The 19,640-nt window shown below is 41.0% G+C and overlaps 1 long non-coding RNA gene across 2 annotated transcripts; it reads right to left on the bottom strand.

Annotated features, from left to right (window-relative positions):
• Positions 1-3,687: 3,687 nt before the first annotated feature.
• LOC112950238 lies at positions 3,688-19,409 on the bottom strand. 2 transcript variants are annotated; one of them, XR_003249988.1, is made up of 3 exons: positions 19,378-19,409; positions 18,609-18,794; positions 3,688-3,709 (listed from the first exon to the last, which is right to left on the bottom strand). It is a non-coding gene; the product is annotated as an uncharacterized LOC112950238 (long non-coding RNA). The 2 variants fall into 2 exon arrangements; XR_003249987.1 differs by lacking the exon at positions 3,688-3,709 and adding an exon at positions 5,086-5,216.
• Between the last annotated feature and the right edge of the window lie 231 nt (positions 19,410-19,640).

Raw genomic sequence — 19,640 nt, 5'->3', positions numbered from 1 at the left:
AGGAGGAAAGAGGAAGATCTGGCCTCACGGGCCAGCGACGGGAGGTTCTGCAGCTTTCCATTCTGCAGCCATCGCCCCGCAGCCAGGCGGGCGGCAGCGCGAGAGAGAGTGTCATTATTTGACTCAGCATGTTCCTAAGCCACAAGACAGAAGTGACGTAYACAAAAAGCATGTCGCGCACGCTTATCTGATGAGAGGGATATCAAGGAGTTTTCTCCACTGCCTAGACATAAAGGAAGTTCCTCTTTGTCCTTATTTTTCACTTTCTCTGTCATTTCTTCAATTATTGTGTCCATGTATCCTATGATACAAAACAGAAAGGGCAAACACTTCTTTTATAGAAATGATACACAACCACCAGCTACTACATTGWCTAATTTAGCTTCCCATTCTAATTCCTCAACTTAATAACTAGTATAAGATGTCATAACTTTGGAATACCTCAGATTGACACATCTCTCCACCATATATCTTATTTTAACTTATTTTAAACTGTGCACATCATGCTTGAGCTTAGTTCAGAGAATTTAAAGTTGCCTCTGTTTGCCATGATRATTTCTTTCCTTCCTAAAGCATCAGGATCTCAGGACCCCCAGGTTAGTAACGTGCTGAGATGTGATTATTTTTCTGTTTTACTAATCAGATGGTACCCCYAGAGATTGCATAGTTTTAGAACCCAACTACTGCGTTATTAGACCTATAACTATTAAAAGCTTAGGAAAAAATGTAAGATGAAAAGTGCCATAGTTGGCTTTGCAGGTGTGACTCTGCCACGGTGCTCTACAGGCCAGGACCACTATCTGGAAATGCCTGAGACACGTCAACATACACAACGCAGACATGTGAATTCTAGTCCAGCAAAGCACGAAGGACAAAGACGAGCGCAGCCTCTGGCTGTAACAGGCAGGGTGTTCCTAGCTGATGCAATGAAACATTCAAGTGGCTGCATAAGGAGCAACGAGGACCTCACCCTGAGTATTACACGCGCACCACGCTGGCCGAGGAAGCAGGGCTGGGGCTGAGCCGAGCAGAAGGGACTGGGTGCTTGCAGAGGGGCTCGCTGCCCAGCTCAGTGCCACGCAGGGCGGGCTGCTCTCCACCGGCTCATCAAATAAAGCATGCGGCGGGTGGGAAGGGTGCCCTAAGATGAAGGGCAGCAACACTACAACACCAAAAGCGACAGCCCAGCCATCAGTGTCCCCAGACCAGCATCTTTGGAAGAGCAACTGCCAACCACCCAACCAGGACATACTTACCAGAGGGATATGCTGCACGCCCAAGTGGAAAAGCTTCCACCCTATTAAACAGATAAAGGTGAATGAAAGCAACTGCCTACACAAGCCGAGCATGAAGGAGCTCAGCAAAAGGAGCTCCAAGCTGACATCGTGACAGCACAAGGCAGAAGCCAACAGCAACAGCTGCCTGCACTCAAACTGTCGCCACTTCCAACGGTGTAATCCAAAACCGGGTTAAGAAGCCAATGCTTATCAAACCCAACCACTACTCAGAGTRCCAAGGAAACAAAGGTAAAGAGAAGCAGAGTTAAGTGTCACCTTCATGTAAAGAATGCTATCATAAGTGATCTCTCCATCTCCTAACACCTCCAAAGAGGTGTTGAACAACAGGTGACAAACCAATTTCTGCAAAACTTCACATGAAAGGAAGAGCTAGGGAAGGAAGAGGAGACAAAAACAGGCCCAGGACACCACACAGTTTCTGAAACAAAATATTCTCTACCACTGTTAACATTCATTAAGGAATCTTAGCTATAAAATAAGATAAATTCCAAATAAAATCTACTAAGATTCAACAACAAATCCTCCTCTAGCAGCTTGCTGCCTGCATCACAGCATAATGCTCATTTAAAATGATTTCAAAACCCATCCACCAAAAGAAAAGAAAAATGACCATATTGTTTTTTCTTTCAAGAAATTAAGGTTTTTTTTTTTTTTTTTTTTTTTTAAATATTCTTCTGTTTCTCTTATTTCTGCCATCATTTTTCAGGACTTCTGCTCTACCAGGTGTGACAATCCCTTTTACTGGGAGAGATTTTGTGTGTGTGCATACAGCAGGGCATCTGTGCAGACACACAGGCATACATAAAATTTTGTCTTTTAAACTAACCAGTTTCCAAAAGGTTAAAAAGGGCTGAGTGATTRTTCAGTGCACCCTGAATAATCATACACAGAAAAGAAACACACTCGAAGATGCCAGATAGAGCTGCCGCACCAGCTTAGATGCTGATTTTGAAATGAACCATCAAAAGCACCTGGAAGTGCGTCTGCCCAGGTCTGCTCACACATACACACACACGGGCATTTTACACGGTAGCTTATTGTACAGGTTGTTGTTCTGGACAAAGAAGACACCAAACTGAAGTTCAGTTTTATAAAATCTACATAGTAAAGACTCTTTATACCTCTAAAGGCAAGGATGTAAACTGAAATACACCCAAGCACCTTTTTATTTGGCACAGGTAAGGTTTCCAAGTGACCTTAATTGCTCTTTAGAGCAACCATTTAACAATGCAACCACAGAGCTGATTCCTGTTCAGTCATCAACAATACATAATAGTAATTTCATTATAAAGCCTGACAAGCCTTTTTCCTTTTTTTTTTTTTTTTCTTTTTTTGATAAAATTTTAGTGTTGCCACAGAACCTCTCTGAGGCTGGTGAATCTCACTGCAGGTAACAGAAATTGGACTTAGGCTGGATGCAACTAATATAGGAAAAAAAGAAATCAGTTTGAGAACGATACCTTCAAATATCTTTACATTTAGTGGTAGTCACTTAGAAGGCAGACAGCCATGGAAGACTCTGTGAAGCAGCATTCCTCACTAGCATTTTTTGGAGAAAATTCCTTTCAGTAACACGCTACTCCCAAACCCCCAGCGCTGCCGCCTGCACAAAGGCAGGGGCCTCCACCTCTGGTCCACTGAGCTCAGAGGACACAGCCTCTAAGGTGCTGTTAAAACCCCTGGCATACTTTTGAAAGTTCACAGAATAAACTTCACCTGGCTTAAGTACTAAAATGTGTTTTTGCTCCCAATGGCCACAGAAACCAAGCCATGAATGCAAAAGCGGCAGGTCATTTCTCCACTGGGGGACTAGCAAAGGTCCTTTAAAGATATAAAGTAGGATAATACATWTTTTAAAAATTCTGAAAAGAAGTTCTCTATACTGCTGCAGCACTGCTACAGAAAGTCTTCAATTACATTAGAGAGGTAAGATGCTGTAAGAAACAGGAGACCAAAAAAAAAAAGGTAGAATCTCTGTTTACCTGGGTCTATAGTTTCTAAGTATCTACTTTTTACTATGTTGATTTTTTGACTCAAAGTGAAAATGGGAATTCACCCTTTTCTCTCTTTTTCCTGCCCAATGTGCAGATGGGGCAGATTTTCATTCACTCCATCAATCCCTGCCCCCCTACGCACAAGCTCACATACATACACCTAGCCAGTGGAAAAGAAAAAAGGGTTACTCATTAATCCATTCTACAAAGCTTTCCAAACTGAAATGGGTGGGTTTTACATCTCCAGCAAGGAGCAATAAATAGGTAGGTACGTACCATACCTGAGAACAGTTCTGACTGAAGTGCTCATCTTGGATAGTGTAACTTTGCTCCTGACACATTTGAAAACAGAACTCATCAGTATGGAGAGGAGGATCATTTTCTGCATGCTCTTCTTCTCTTCCAGTATGCTGCTGACTGCAACTCCACAAAAATTAAAATACAGGCAGATTATAAAAACTATTGAGCGATTAGAAATTGCAGTGAAAAATGAGGTAAGCAAACAATCTTTCATAATAGTTTAAATTATTTTCAAGAATTATATATTGCTCAGAATACATCTTGTGAGGGACATCATCATCTGCAAATGCTAATATTCTAACTGTTCTATTGCAGGATGCTGAACGGCTGCATACACCCGAAAATCCTGAGGTGAGAGAGATGACTTGAACATTTTCTTCTAATCATATCAAATTTATTTCATATTAGTTTATTTTATTGACAAACAACAAATGCCTTCCTTTCCATATCTGTGATCTAGTACTTCTAATGCAACAAGCTAGACTGAAAAAAAGAAAAAATAGGGGCCTTCTTTTTTACTGGATTTTCCATGTCAGAATAGCATTTATATTAACTCCTATTTTACTATGGTGCATGTAGGCTGACACACGCACAGACTCCGCATTTATATCTAGTACCTTCACTTGAGAAAGACAGCTAGTAATTGCGTTTCATGAGAGAGCTRCAGGGGCAGCAAAGCTTTCCGGGATTTGGGAAGAGGAGCAGGAATAATCCTGCAATGGCCACGGGGAGCCCCTTGCGCTCCCCTCTACAGCTCAGTGCCCACAGCAGGACAGCAAGGCCGTATCAGAGAGCGCTTCCTCTCATTCGGAGTCACTCTGGTTTCTGCAAGGCTGCTCGCTGCACTAATAGATAAACTAAGAAGATAAAGCTGCATTCTGCTCGCACGCTGTATCTCTCTTTGCATAGCAGCTAGTTACAATAACACAAATCATCTTTGCACATAGATTTTTATTTAGATATTTATAGATATACTACATGGTTATTTATTTAAAATCTCATTTAATGTTGGTATTATGTGTCACCCTAAGCCTGGAACTTACTGTACCTAAGAAGCTATGGTAGAGTCGCAGAAAGCTTATGCATGCCAGACTTAAAGGAAAGYCAAGTGCTAAAAACAAACAAAGATCTTAACATCTTGGATGATTCTCTTTTTCTGCATCCCTTTGATATTCCTTAATACGGTACAAAGGTCTAGGGTTAGTCATGACTCATGTAATGTAACACTTTTTCTGTCATCTTAAATTAATCGTAATAACGAGCTTTGAGCCCTGAGAGCTGTTTCAGAAAGCACAGACTTTTGACTTACAAATAAAAACAGTCATTACGTATAGTTTTTTTTGAGAAATACAGCAAGTGTAAAGCTATTCACTCAGTACCATAAACTATCTTGCAAAATAATAAAAAGAAAGGAAAAAAACTCACCAGGTTTGGCACAGCTTTTGTTAGTCTCTTCCTAGGCTTTACCGTTAGGTGCATTTTTTTTTTTTTTTTAACTTGCTGAAAACATACAAGCATGACCAAAAGAGATCTATTCCACCTCATTGCTAGAAACATGTRCAAGAACTTGATGCACCCTTGCTAACTGCTAGTTTTTTGTCCTTAACGCTCTTTCCAACTTCTTCTGTCAAAGTGAAAAGAATCAGATGATTAGCAGTCATTTTACTGCAATGTCTGCCACCAGCTCCGAAAGAAAGCAAATACAACTAGTGAGTAATCACTTAATCAGAGCCTTTAAAAAAAATATGGTCACCTCAGGAAGGAAGAAAGCAGTTTGCGWGCAGCTTAGKGCTTCATAGTCTCATGCTTGGAGGTGCTGAATGCCTCTCTCARCAACAAGAGGAGCTAAGGAATTCATTTACTGGAAGGTTCTAAATTCGACAGGAGTTCAACCTTTGGAAATGTTTTTAACACTACCATGTGCTACCAATAATCAGTACCAGCAACTACATTACTGGGTTACAGCATAGCAAGCATTTCATTGTAACATAACAAGCAATTCATCCTTATATTTACTGAATTGCTCGAATACTTACCTATGAATTACAATGGGGCAAAGTTGCACACACCATGATGAAGTGCAATGACACTAATAACATACAAAACTGGATTTAATAGACGTCTTTCATATATCTGCTTCGAAACATCATGATATTGCTTAAATGTTCACRTGGTTGCTCCAAATGTGAATGTGGCCTTGAATTTGTGGATGGAAAACTTCTTTCTATAAGGTCCAAAATGCAGTGGTTTCTCACTACTGATTTTGACTTCCTCGGAGCTTCCTGTGAGTGGACTGGAGCGCCAGCTCCAACTCAGTGCCATGCTATTTCTCTGCATGCTCAGCTCGGAAATACACATGAATATATAAAGCAGTGAGAAGTCGTTTGAGGGATGAGAGCACATGGAGTCAGAGAAAACATGCTGATGGTGAAAGCAGCTAAGACTGAAATGAGAGCAAGTTCACTCYGCTGCGGGTGACGAGAGAGGGCAGTGGAAGCCAATGTCACGGCGCTCACTTACGTCAGAGCAGCATCTGGCCCCGCTGCTCACCGAGTCAGGAAGTGAGGGCTTTCCAGGGGAACCTGCACAGTTGCTTCAAACTGATGCTGAGTGGTTTTGGCAGGGCAATTCTACATGCCTGCCCGGTCACTCACACGCATCACTAGCGGCGCAGGTTCTTCAATGTCTGTTCATTTAGTTTGTCAAGACTCACTACTCCTTGTGGTCCTGGGGCTGTTGGCCTGCTCTGAGCCTMACAGTTAACTCAGCAAGGAGGAGAAAAAAAAAAAAAAAGCACATATGAGAAATGCTGGTTTCTCAGCTCTTCACGGATGAGGCAGAAAATGTTTTCAGTTTCAGCTGGAAAAATGATCTCTTAAAAACGAATGCTTTCTTTCCAGTAAGCAAGACTGGTTACGGTAAGAAGCTTGAAACAAACATAAATGTGTGGTTTTTAAGGAAAATAAAATGTTGCATCTGACCAATATAAAAGGCTGCTACTAAAACAGGCTATAAGCAACCCAAAGGATTTTGCGTTCTCCCTGCGAAAGCAGCAAACTGCAGTGACATCTAACAAGCTGGAAGAGATCCGGCTCTGGCAGCAGTTAATATGCAAAACACGATGATGGCTTGAGGGCCTTGCTAAGGTGCACAATCAGCATTTCTAAATGTTTCTCTGGAAAACGGAAAGCGAGTTAGAAATTGGGCTCAGTAAACTGCGCTCTTTGTTCTCTGCTGACTACAGGCTAAGCCTTGGTGCTGTTTTCCGCCGCTGCCCAGCAAACCAGAGTCTGCACCCCTGGAAGATTTTCTGTTAGCATTGTTGAAATTAGTAGCTGACTGCAGCATAAAGGGAAAAAACTAAACAGGTTGCTTTTATKCTAGATAAGCAACAGAAACAGAAAAATTGCATCTCTAGAATACAGCATAACTTCTTTTTCTACTTAGATAGAGAYGGTGCTTGCTGGCCTTTACTAAGATCTAAGGTGCAACTCAATTTCAATCACCGTAAGACAATTTAAGCTACAAGCCTGGTTCTTTGCTTACTTCTCACCCTAACTCCCTCTTTTTTCCTTTAGCAAGGCAACYAACTTCAGCACCTCCACTTCCCCTCTTATTGCATAAGGACATTTAAATAGCATTTGGTGAACAGTTTAAATGTATTCCAAGTATTATTAAGTAGATGACATTAGAAACAGCACAAAGAACTTTTTAAAAAGTATATTCCCACATGAAGCATTGAGGAAAGGGCCAGGATGATATTCTTCCTCTTTTAAAAAAGAAAATACTTATGCCTGTGCTGGTCAAAAATCTACTAAATGTAACATGATCYGGTCTTAAATAGTGTTTCGTTCTAATTTTTGCAATGTTTAATATCTGAAGGGAGAGTTTACTTATTTTTGTGAGGAGATACCTAACCAACTACCACGACAAAATTCTAGAAAAGGTTAAAAACCTTGCTCATATGCAAAACTAACTAAAAATAGGCTCGTTCTTCTCAAGGAGTATCTTGCATATTGAATTCTGTGCACTGAGCATTACGCAAAACACATGTACAAAAGGGCTGAAATATTARAAGTGCTCAGCCATAACTTAGTGCCTTCTTGCTGCTCCTGCTCTAGGATGGATGCCTGTTCACAGCTATGACCTGCTTCCAGAATGAAACTTGGAAATTACAGCCAAAGATCAGCCAGGAAAATTCTGCATTTTTCAAACAAGTCAAGATCTTGAGAAGCCCCCTCCTGAGAAGCTCTGACACGGTAGGACTTCCTGGCAATGCTTATGAGCCTGATCATTACTCTTTATTTTCTGTAGCAGACATCACCTACAATGGTAGAGTCCTAGAAACCAAAATTCTAATGAAAAAGGGTTAGTTTTTCTACCTTAGGGAAGTAAGACAACCATTCTTTTTCTCTGCATTTCAGAATTTCAGAAAGACATTCAGTCTGACCCTATTAATCAATCGTGTGCATGTACTTTGTAACAACAAATGCCCGACATTCAAGAAAAGGGGCTAGGGATTACTCCAAGATGCTGCTGGTACAAAACAACATCAATAAAACAGCAGTAAAAAGTACCAGCATTACAAAAAAGCAAAAGAAAGATCAGTAAAACATGAGTAAAAAGCACCAGTGCAGGCTGGGCGCCAACCTGCTAGAAAGCAGCTCGGCAGAAAATGACCTTGGGTCCTGGTGGGCAACAAGCTGACCGTGAACCAGCACCATGAATTACTTACCCTTAGGCAGTGACAGTGTGACAGGGCACTGGCCCAGGCTGTGGAGGCTCCAGCCTTGGAGACACTCCAAGGGTCCTGGGCAAGGGGCTCTACGTGACTCCACTGGAGCAGGGGGTTAGACCAGATGAGCTCCAGCAGTCCCAGCTCTCTGAATCGGAGAAAAAACGTGAATCCAAGGTGCAGTTACTATTTTCTTTGCCTGCCTGAATTGCCTGAGCCTCATACTCTTCCATTTGTAAAAGGCTTTGACTGCAGCCCTCTTGCTGCTGCAGTAGCAAGTCTCAAAGCATTAGCCATGATTGTGCTGTGCTTTTAGAAGTGACACGATTTTCCTCATTTTTCAGCCCTGTGAGTCTTCATGTGAATCTTACGAGAAAAAAAGCCCCAAAGACTTTCTGAAGGGCTTTGCAAAACTGATGAAACAGGTAGAGTTCATTTCTCATGGYCGTTTTTGACATGTTGCAAAACCAAATTAGTTGCCCTTATTTTTGTTATTTCTAACATTGTGTTGTTTTCACAGCTATTCAAGAATTAAACACACGCTGGAGCTGAAGACTATGGAAAACCCATTATTTAAAGCAGACACTATGTTATTTAAGAAAGCAATTTAAAATACTTCTATTTTTAAATGACTGTGCTATGCTGTGTGTGTGGTAAGTGAAAGGTTCTCCCCAAAACATGAAGGAGGCTCAGATGAATGGCTATTTATAACAGAAGGTTTCAGGAAACACCTGAGCCTCACTATAGTATGAAAATTAAAATGTAATTTCACAAAAATAGTTTCTCTTATGAGACCTAGCTATCACCTTCTGCTAATTAGAAGTATGTGAGAATGGCTACWGTTGTAGCATTTCTGCTCTGATCTCAGGTGAAACTGAGAAACAGACATGAACTTTGAAGCCTGAAAAGTTCTATCTGGATCAACTTCTCTAGCTACAATATTACCACACACACCATTTTATTTATAATTTCTCAGACTGTCTCTTACTCAACCATGGATAAATATCCTGCATTTAAGTTTCTTAAAAATGCAGCTTTGAATATTTATATTGTATAAAGACTGTATCATCTTCCTTCTAAAAACAAAAATACTGGAAAAACATTTACAAGTTATGTTCTATGGTACGGGTCTGATCTGCTTCCATGTTGAAGTCAACAGGATTTGTCTTGGGCTTCAATAGGGAAAATATCATAACCCAAAAGCTACAAGCGGCATCTAAACTCCTTCTGTAGGAAAGGAAAGTGCTTCAGGAGAGGAATTTCCATCTTAGATTCCTCCAATTTAACATCACAGATACAGCAGGGACAYTTGCTAAGACTGGCCCCTGCAAAAGGTCCAACCAACACAGGAGCTGATTATTCAGAACAAAGCAGCTCAAAATGACAGTGGTTTGTTAGAAGACTTCTTTTTTCATATTCTTATTCCATAACACTATTTCATCTTCTTACTTTCAATTAATTTTTATATTCTAAGTTTTAACTGCATTTTTCCCTTTGCTGTCAATTTTCTGTTACGTGAAGCTTCACCGTACAGTTCTGAATTCTGAAAGCCATTTCTGTGGAAGCTTGGCTAGAGATAGCACTGAAGCTTTTTTTTTTTTTTTTTTTTTTTTAAAATAAAACCCTGTATTGTAGCTTTTAGCAGCTTACTTATTTATCACCATATTCTGCTTGCGATGATACTGTACATCTAGTATTATGATGGAAATAAGCTTAATTACCTCCATACAGCAAGCGGGAGCTATTACAAAATACTGCATCAGAGCAGCAATGAAGATCCTCAGGGCAGTGCTTGGATCATCCCCGTTTCTGGCTGATGATCATCTTGATTTGATTTTTTTTTTTTTAATTTTGAAATTGTTGCTCCCCAGAGTATTAATCTATCTTGTATCTCAGGTTAAAAATACTGAATTTATTCATCATGAAGTGCTGCTTTTGCAGAGTCCTAGAAGACCACCAAATAATTCATTTCCATTGGACCTTCACTTGTGCACAGTTTGGGGGAAAGAACTCTGTTTTTGAACAAAGCATACAGCATATTAATTTGTAAATGTCTTTTCCAGTCATCCATTCTGTTTATTCAAATCAAAAGTCTAAAAAAGTCTGATAAAAATCCTTCACAGGTGAAGTGGTATTGAAACGTGATTACATGCCCTGTCCAAAGAGGGCATTGGTACATTCAGTATTTAGAAGTCATCATTAGAAGCCACTGAGAAGGAAGCTTTGTGCCTAGCAGAGAAATTTTCTGGCAGAAAAGCAAATTCCTACAGGAATGCCATAAGCTACCTAYTGACTCCTGTGTACACTGAAACCATTTGATTTTCTTACATGAGATATCATGTAGTGTAATAAGCAATGTAGCTATTTTTCTTTGGAGTGATTTGCTCCACTGTTTGATTAAACTAAGGGTCTTATCATACCAAGTGTAATGCCAAAGGGTCGGGGCTTTTTAATGTTTATACACTCATCTGTAAATTGAGGTTGTTTTACAGACTAATTTCCAATACCTAAGAACAGCTTAATTCATGCAACCTACAGTTACAATTCACAGAAACAGTAGGAAATTACAACAAATGTAACTTAGAAGCTTACCTGTTCTGAGGTCTTGGAGAAAAAAAAAATATTCATATCTAACACAGTGGTGCCAGGTAAAAATTATTACTAAATTATGACAACTCATTTTAGTTGACAGGTCCCTTTTGGGAACTCTTAGACAGCGTGGTAATTTTCCTACAATACATGTTCACTTAACATGATCCTGAGGCCTCGTATTACCTTTTTCACAGAGTTCTCAAATTTCTTCCTTCAGCTTACTAGCTTACTAGATTCCTTTCAATGGCTAGTTGCAGATTTTATTTATGAATTTAAGTTTTTGTCAGATTGTGTAGCTTTACTCATCTCCTATAGTGTATTTTATTTATTTTTTTCTGTGCTTTACTCATCAAGGCTTACTTTTCATTGGAAAAATTCTCACCTCTAAAGCCACTGAACATACAACAAAACAGCAACTAAAATATCAAAACTGAGATTTCTGGAGACAGGGTCAATGAAATTATAGAATGAGTTTTTATTATGTGCAACCTTATCATCAGAGTAATGAAAAACTGAGTGCATTTTCAAGAGTGTATTATTTGCCTCCTAAACGAGGAGCAGAAAATCAGTGAAGAACAGATCAGTCTTCAAGAGGACATCACCTTGTTCTTCAGCAATATTCTCTGGCGAAAAATGAAGATATCCCAGGAGGAAGCTGGGATCTGCAAAGGACCGATTAACGATGTTTCCAAACGTGCACACCATCTTGACGTATCTTTTCTTGTACTAAATGCACTCTTTGCAGAAACAAATGTATGATTCTTTAGCTGTCTGATGAGTACATAGAGTAAGCCATAAAAGCTCATTACTTCCCAGGGAGGTTTAACAATATATTTATGATTTTGGTCATAAGTGTCCTCTGCAGGCACTTCAGTATGCGTTTTAGCATGATATATATATAATTCTGTAAGATTTACATTTCCTGAGATTATTTTTATAATCAACTATTTTAATTTAATTATTTATTTCATTTCTGTGAATGGAACGTATGTGGTATAAATTATTTATAAGCCTGTGATATTAAACACTTTATAGACAATATGCTTTTTCTTTACTTAAAAAAAACTCCAACTTTTTAACCCTTTCTACTCTTTGAAAACAGCACATAGAAACTCTCAATGAACACAATGACCACTGTTCTTCAATGACCAACACTATAGATTACTGAAGAACACAGTAACTTCAATAACCTCCTTTTTCACCTGTTTCAATAACATGCACTCAAATAGTATCTGCTTGCAACATTTTTCCTGTCTTCAAATATCTCCTATATTTCTTTGGATCTGCTTCCTTAGAAAGCAGATTAAAATTAAAGAAAAGAAAACATCATAAGCCCATGACACTTCATGCATAAGTTGATCCAACGCCTAGGGCAGAGGCAGCACACAGGACATGACTGCTATGGTTTTTGGTCTAGAAGACAGGCAGGCTGCCCTGCTCTGCCTGCTATCAAACTATCCAAGATTTAGGTGTCAGTCTAAGTGCCTGGAAAACATTCTGCAGCTGACCCATTGTTCCAAGCACATATGTACTAAATACACATACATACCCTTCACAAAATACACATACACTGCTTTTATGTCATACTTTCATCTCTCCCCAGAATTCCACCTACAGAYACATTAGAAAATACAGCATATATTCGGATATATCAGTTCTGTGCTGCTAAAGTCTTAGCAAATCAGAAAAAAATGCAAATATTTATGATTATGATTTTGAAGGTATGACTAGGGGATGATCCAACAGCCTTTCTTCTGTCTGCAACTATCAGCATGTGAACAAGTACCTTGATAGCACACTGCAGGCAACCAAGGGACAGACCTAGAAGTGGTGTGGCCAGGCACCAGGACAGAGCACCRTGCAAACACACTCTTGCAACACCAATGACAACACTATGGATGTCAGACAAGCTGAGGTGGATCCATCTCCCACAAGCTTCAACACGGGGCTCTCAGCTGCTGGGATATTCCCATGTATCTGCTGCAGCAMAACAGATACACTATGTATTGCATGGATATCTGCAGGGGCAACAGAGCACAACACAGAGCTCGCCAAACCAAGGACAACTCCGCTAACACGAGAATAACTCAAACCCACAGGGCTGCTGAGAAGTCTCGGCACGCTTATGCCCACACTGACCCAGAGCTCTGTGCGCCGATGCGGCTGCACGTGCCGCGTGCTGCACTGCCTCACAACTGGTACAGGTCAAATACAACGTTCCTATCGTACAAGTTTTCCATGCTCTTCCTCCCTCTTCCCCTGTGTACTGTCCCAACACCTGCGGCAGCAAAGGCTGTCCTACTGCGTTCCTGCTTTTCACTAGGACAGACGAATTCTGGCTGGAAAAAGAGGCAAGTTGAAAGCCAGCTCTTCCTACTCACACATCTTCTTTGCCCAAACTAATGATTTGAATTGCTGCACTGCCATCTATTGATAACTATATAGAAATTCAAAATGGTTCTTAGTAAGGGGGGAAAAAAAAAAAAATCATTTGCAGGACAGGATTCTTTGAGGTACACTGCATGGTTAATAACTAAATCCTTTGCTTCCCATTTTGTTTTCACTTTTTCTATTTACACTGCTGTAGACATTCCTAATACCCTTCCGTGTTACTGCTCTAAGATTGTTATGCTTAAAAGATCTAGAACAAAAGCAACTGAAATATTATTGCTAAGAAGTTCCCATTTCCTAGGCTTCAGGGATCCTGAAAACCCCAGACAGAGCCATGACTCTCGAGGAGAATTTGCTTATTTCTCACAGAACTCTCTTTTTCCCTCTGATCTAAAATGAAACTCATATTTGCCTCCCACATTTACACTTATTTATGTATTATGGAGCACCATCAGCTCAGCATCATCTTCCACACCTCTTCTGCCAGTATCCAAGTGGCAGGGGTACCTCGTACAGGATGAAGGGTTTACAAGGCAGATTCCAGCTTGTACAGCAATATAGATACCAGATATTTTTCATACCCTGCCTTTAGGCCCTTGGTCAAGTCTGTGTCCAGAAACCTTGCCTGGAATTCTTCATACAGCACCAGACAGAAGTCACTGGCACAACCTATAAACACTGGTTTCACCAGCAGCCAGACTGGGAAGCCCATTTCCTCCACAGCTACGGTCACCGCAAGCCTATTCCCCACGCTCACCCCCTACACGATGCAACTGAGGAGCCACAAACCTCCTCTGTCACCAGGGCACCTGCCCACACCAAACCAGTTAAGCACAAGGTCTGCAGCAGTGGAGAGCAGGCAGCTTCCACATATGGACAACAACCTCTTCTGCACCAGCATCAGCTCCCTCAGTTCAACACCCCAGCAGACAACGGGAAACCTGTGGATAAATCACTGCTAAGGCATTTTCAGCTGCATCGCAGCAGAATAGGTTTGCATTAGAAGAGGAGCAAATGGAGCACAGTGTCTGCACAAGAGGGAAATACGGACAAGTGTGTCAGGTTGACACACCAAATTGGGTAGCAAGATTTACAGATGGCAAAATAATTGATGGAAAGACCAAATCACGGCACAAGAGGGCAGCAAACAACTGAGAAACATTCCACCCCTCCGAAGCTTAAAAAGAACAAAAACAAAACCTATAACACCCCCATTTCTGAAAAAGGCTTCATGATCAAAATTACAAAATTGTTCATTGTATTATGATTTTTTCAACTGAAAAGAAACACAATTTTAGAGTTCAACAACCTCTTGCTTAGGAAGAAACTCCAACATTTAACTGACAATGGTCTAAATGCGGTAACATCTGATCAGTCCTGAAGAGAATTCTCTGTGATTAAGAGGATAACGTCTGCACAGAGAAAACTAACTGCAATATGTTAAAAACAGGGACAAAGCCAACTATTAGAAAAGAACTTCTACGTATCACATTTTTGTAAGTCCTACTATCATCATGCTTGAGAGCCTCATGAATTATTTACCTCCTCCTCAGTAGTATAATGCTTTACTTAATAAACAGGTTAATAATGCAAGTAGTTCAACAGCTTTTGCAAAGATGTATACGAACTCTGTATCAGAAGCATGTCAAATCTGATCCAATGGCTTTGCTAGACGTGTATGAGGTCTTTGGCATGACGCAAAGCATTTACCAATCTCCTAGTAGCTCACGCAGCATCTTACTGATGTTTTGACAAAGGAATGAGACACCCTGCTCAAATAACATGCACTGAGTAATTCTTAAATTCAGGCAGAAAGTAAAGCAGGTACATCTGAACTGTTATCTGAAAGGATGGCAGATCAGTTAGAAGAAAATCAGAACTGCTGCTAGAATCTCAGCAAATACAGTCCAGTCAGTAATCATAAAAAGGCAAAAGCCATTCATATTTTGAAATCTACTGGTGAAAGTTCAAACACATCAGTGCCACCCTGTAGGAGAAATATCCCTTCCAGCCCTTAAAATAAAAATGCATAAAAACCATGGAGTAAGCAGAGAAAACCTCACTGTCTCTTGGTTATTTCTGGGAGAGTTACACTCTCCTTCCTTGCTTCTAGCAGAGTCTCCCTGCAGCAGCCGCCCGGGGGAGCTGGCAGGAAGGTGGGGAGACCCCACGCTCCTCCCTTGGGCACCAAGCCCGTCCCCCAGGCGCTCCCCACGGCCACGCTCCCCACGCACCCCACGCTGCTCTCCTGGCCTGCGAGCTGGGTCCCCTTTCTGCAGTACCAACCTATCACTTGTGGATAAAAACTACTATTGTTCCTTACCAGCTTGCTGCCTCCTTCTCCATGGAGGCAACATTTTGGTGTTGATTTCTGGTCTCTTCAGGTGTGCTATGTCCTGGTAGATGGCTGCTGCACTCCACCTCCTAACAGGAACTCTAGTGTTACTTTTCATCCCTTACTTTTACAGGAATATTTTCAGATAAACACATGAAATAATGTTTTGCTTGCTGAAACTAGCTTCAGAAATTCCTGTTTCTTTCCCTGTCCTCCACCCTTTCTAATCGCTCAGTCCCAAACCTTCACTGATGTCTTAGCTAAGCATCTATACCTAGGGTATTGCTCTTCAAATCACACTTCTGAAATAACTCACATTAAAAAGATGGCACCCACAGTGCCATCTTACAACAGGAGAAAGACTGTTTTTTTCCTTAGGTTGGTTTGTTTGTTTCCTTATTCTTTCAAGCCAGCCAGGAGGATGATCACTAGCTGTGAGACCCCAGCCAGGGCCGGTGCCCGCAGCGCCTAGGCCACCTCAGGCTGCTGGCCGTGGCACTCAGCACACACAGGCAAGTACCTCACCTGGATTCACTGATGATTAACCAAGAGCTGGCATTAATACCAGTCTTCCTCAAGCATGAATGTTCAGCAACTTAGTAAGAATTTCAAAAAAAAAAACAGATGATATACAGGGTAAACTCAGAAGCAGACTGTCTGGGAATTTTTCAGTGAAATGTTTTTTCCATTGGAAAATAATAATTTACTGAAACTGAAACTTTTCTTTGCAACTTTCACTGAAACAGTTTGACAAAACTTTCACTAAAAGCCGTTTCTCAGGTCCAGGGTGGAATTTCTGCTAAAAGCAAGAACACAAGAGCAGAGCAGCCAGCAGGTTGCTGGGGCGGCCACAGGAGGCTCTCAACTGTTCAGAATTAGCCTTTCTCTTCCATGAGAAACAATCCAGAAAAAAAACTGAAAGTCTCCAGTTCCATCTGACTATGCTGGGGTGTAGAGGGGAAAGAAGAGATGGTGACGAATATTCAAAAGTGGACATTTCGATAAGATGGGAAAATATTTTCAGGCTTGCTCTCCTTAGCTCTCCTATATGTTGTCTGAGTGCTTGAGACAATTCTTGGGCAAATTTCCCAGCCTGATGCTTGAACCTTATTTACCCTTTAAGCAAAAATCAGTGGGTGGTACAGAGACAAAGGTCAGACGGAGGAGAGCTGCAGACGTATTACTGCAAACTGCAAACACCTTCATGCAATAAGAGAAATTCTAAGTTGAAAAGTCATGGGAGAACAAAAATGGAGAGTAATCTCATTTAGGCCTTCTCCCTCTATGGAAGTTTCTGTATGAATATTGATCCATCAATAACCCATCTCACCATCAAAGCCCCGGCGGTGTTTTCCCAGCCCACACAGATCTCCTTATTTTCCACCAAGATGAAGCACCAATGCAATTAATTCACTTCAATGAAATTACACTAATAGCCAGCTATCAGCAACCACATGACTTTGAATAACTCAGGCTCAGTTTTCCAGACAAAGGAACAATAATTTATGTTTCAAAAACCATAATATGCATATTTCAAGTAACGTAAGTTTCAGACAAATCTTTAACTTCATGCATATACTAAGTATTTTACATTTTAATGATGACCATATGGTTCTTTCTATCTGAATGTTGCTCATGTATCAAAAATTACCCAGGGATGTGTGATGAGTCATCACAACACAAAAGTAACAGCATGCATATCACTAGCTGCACGAAGACACTAAAGAACAGAAGAGAACACTAAAACTAGCGTGGTTCCTGCCATACCTTACATAAGAACACCACCAAACAGCACCAGGTATCCACTGAGAGACCAAGGCTGTCTTACTCCTTTGTCTCCTCTAGCAGTACGTATATKAAAGGACTGCATTACTGCTATCGCTGCACACCAAGCTGATAAAGGAATGTTCACATTTAACAGAGAAGTCTGTCAACTGATGAAAAATGTGTGTTATTTCCAGAAAAGTTTTAAGTGATTTTATTTTTCTTTATCAAAAGTACAGGTTACCAACTAGCAGCAGTTCAGAGACGGAGGAAGCTTGATGCTTTCAGCCATTTATCACAGTCCTGTGCTGTACTTGTATTCTAATCAGCAAAGGAGCAATGTTTCCACCAATCTAGACTAATTATAGAAAAACACGTGAGCCTGAGACTGCGTAAATACAGATGCAGACAGTCTTGGAATAACAGGCACGGAYGCAAAGAAATAATGGATGTTTTATGCATCCTGCATCCCTGCTATACCTTGGCATCTCAGCAAGKGCACCATATCTATCAGCAGTTTTTTACAACACCTAGGACTGAGAGTCAGAAGAAATGTCCAACTGCCTTTCTCTCACTGCGTGCATACACGCTGGAGCTGCCTAAGCCTGCAGTGTGGTAGGGTGTCAGGCGTGTTTAGACTCCATCTGTGAATGTCCCCTTATACCTTCAGTGAAGGATAAACCACCTTTCAATCAACTTCACTGTTACATGAGTACTAACAGATAAGAAAACTCACTGTTGTTATCATCTAGCCTACATAAACCAACTTTAAGAACTACTCTACATTYAGCCTTCCTTTGCACCATAAGGTCTGTAATTTCTACCTTACCATGTGAGACTTGAAGACAGACCGGAATCAGCCTTCACTGGCCAACCAGAYGCATCCTGCCAGCATTTCAGAAAAGAAACTTGCACTGGCCACCAGTGAAAGAAGTAGAGCAMACTGGCCTAATCTCAGCTGCCCAGAAAACACAGCTTAGACTGGTCTACTACAGCAACCTTCATTTCCATCCTAGATATTAAATGAACACAGGCAGTGACACCTGGCCAACCAAGGAGGTAACAGATTCTTCCAGGAAAAGTGTATAAGGTCCAAAGAGCCAAAGAGCTTATATTCACTGTAGACAATAGAACTGTAAGGAAAGTGCAGGCTGCCTGCTCTCACATACGCCTCTACCCTGAAGATTGAAGCAGCTTACCTTTCAGTCAAGGAGGTAGAGCATCCTACTGCCCAAGGAAGCTTGTTCCCATCTACAGCTGTGGGTGAAGTGTTAGGAATGTGCACGGTCTCAGATTCAGGGTTTCCTTAGATTTCAGGGAGCACAAGAGCTCAACAGACTGCTGTCCTGGCATAAAAGCAGCGTACGCTTCTCGAGTCCTGCAGGCTGTCACAAAGCAAGAATACAAAGATTTTACAATGTGAGATTCCAAATCTACCATTTCAAACTCCACTGCCTGGTACTACAAGCTCATTATAATTGTTCTTAGGCAGCAACGTCTTTTCCTTTCTGTCTCTATCTGCATCACTATGGTTAAAAGTCYTACCTGGCTTCTTACCCCAATTGTGACCCCTTCCAGAATCGWAGGTACTCTCTGCTAAACAGATACTTTATCATATAGACTATATCCTGCATATGTTGTGTATCCACATGGGGCAGTCACACAACAAGGCACCAGCAGATGGTGCCCCAGAACAGGTACTTTTGTCATCTCCAAGTCTGCCGGCCCCGTGCTGGTTCCACCCCAGCAAAACCAGCTTCCTCTGCACGGCTCTCTGCGAGCTCGCTTAGCAGCGAGTGTCCCTGAAAGTCAGGAGCACATCATTTCAGTTTCCATGGTTATCAATTTCCAAAGTACCAATTCATTTAATTTGAGAAAGTATTTTTATTAAAAAAATAATTACAGGAAAAGCTTACAAACAGTAAAGCTGCTTTACAAGAAATCCTTTAGAGAATATGACTAATGTACCTGTACTTTTTAAATATTATAAAAGCTTGAGTCAAGTCCTACTCATTTTCTTCCTCCGATTTCTCCTTCTTTTGTTCTTTTCTCTTTACAAACTTTCAATCATTTTCTGGATGGAAAAAAAACATCAGATCAGTTTCTTACACAAGTAAAAGTAAGCCCTTTCACTTCTACTTCGAAATCAGGACTCTCACAGGCACTGCAACGCGAGACGCTGCGCACAGGGCACCACCTATAGCTGCAGAAGAAACGCTTCTCTGTGCACC

This window comes from Nothoprocta perdicaria, unplaced genomic scaffold (genome assembly GCF_003342845.1).
Source record: "Nothoprocta perdicaria isolate Ctin4 unplaced genomic scaffold, notPer1 scaffold_312, whole genome shotgun sequence".
Lineage (NCBI taxonomy): Eukaryota > Metazoa > Chordata > Aves > Tinamiformes > Tinamidae > Nothoprocta > Nothoprocta perdicaria.
The sequence above is the reverse complement of the archived record's forward strand: the minus strand, read 5'-3'. Positions and strand labels throughout refer to the sequence as shown.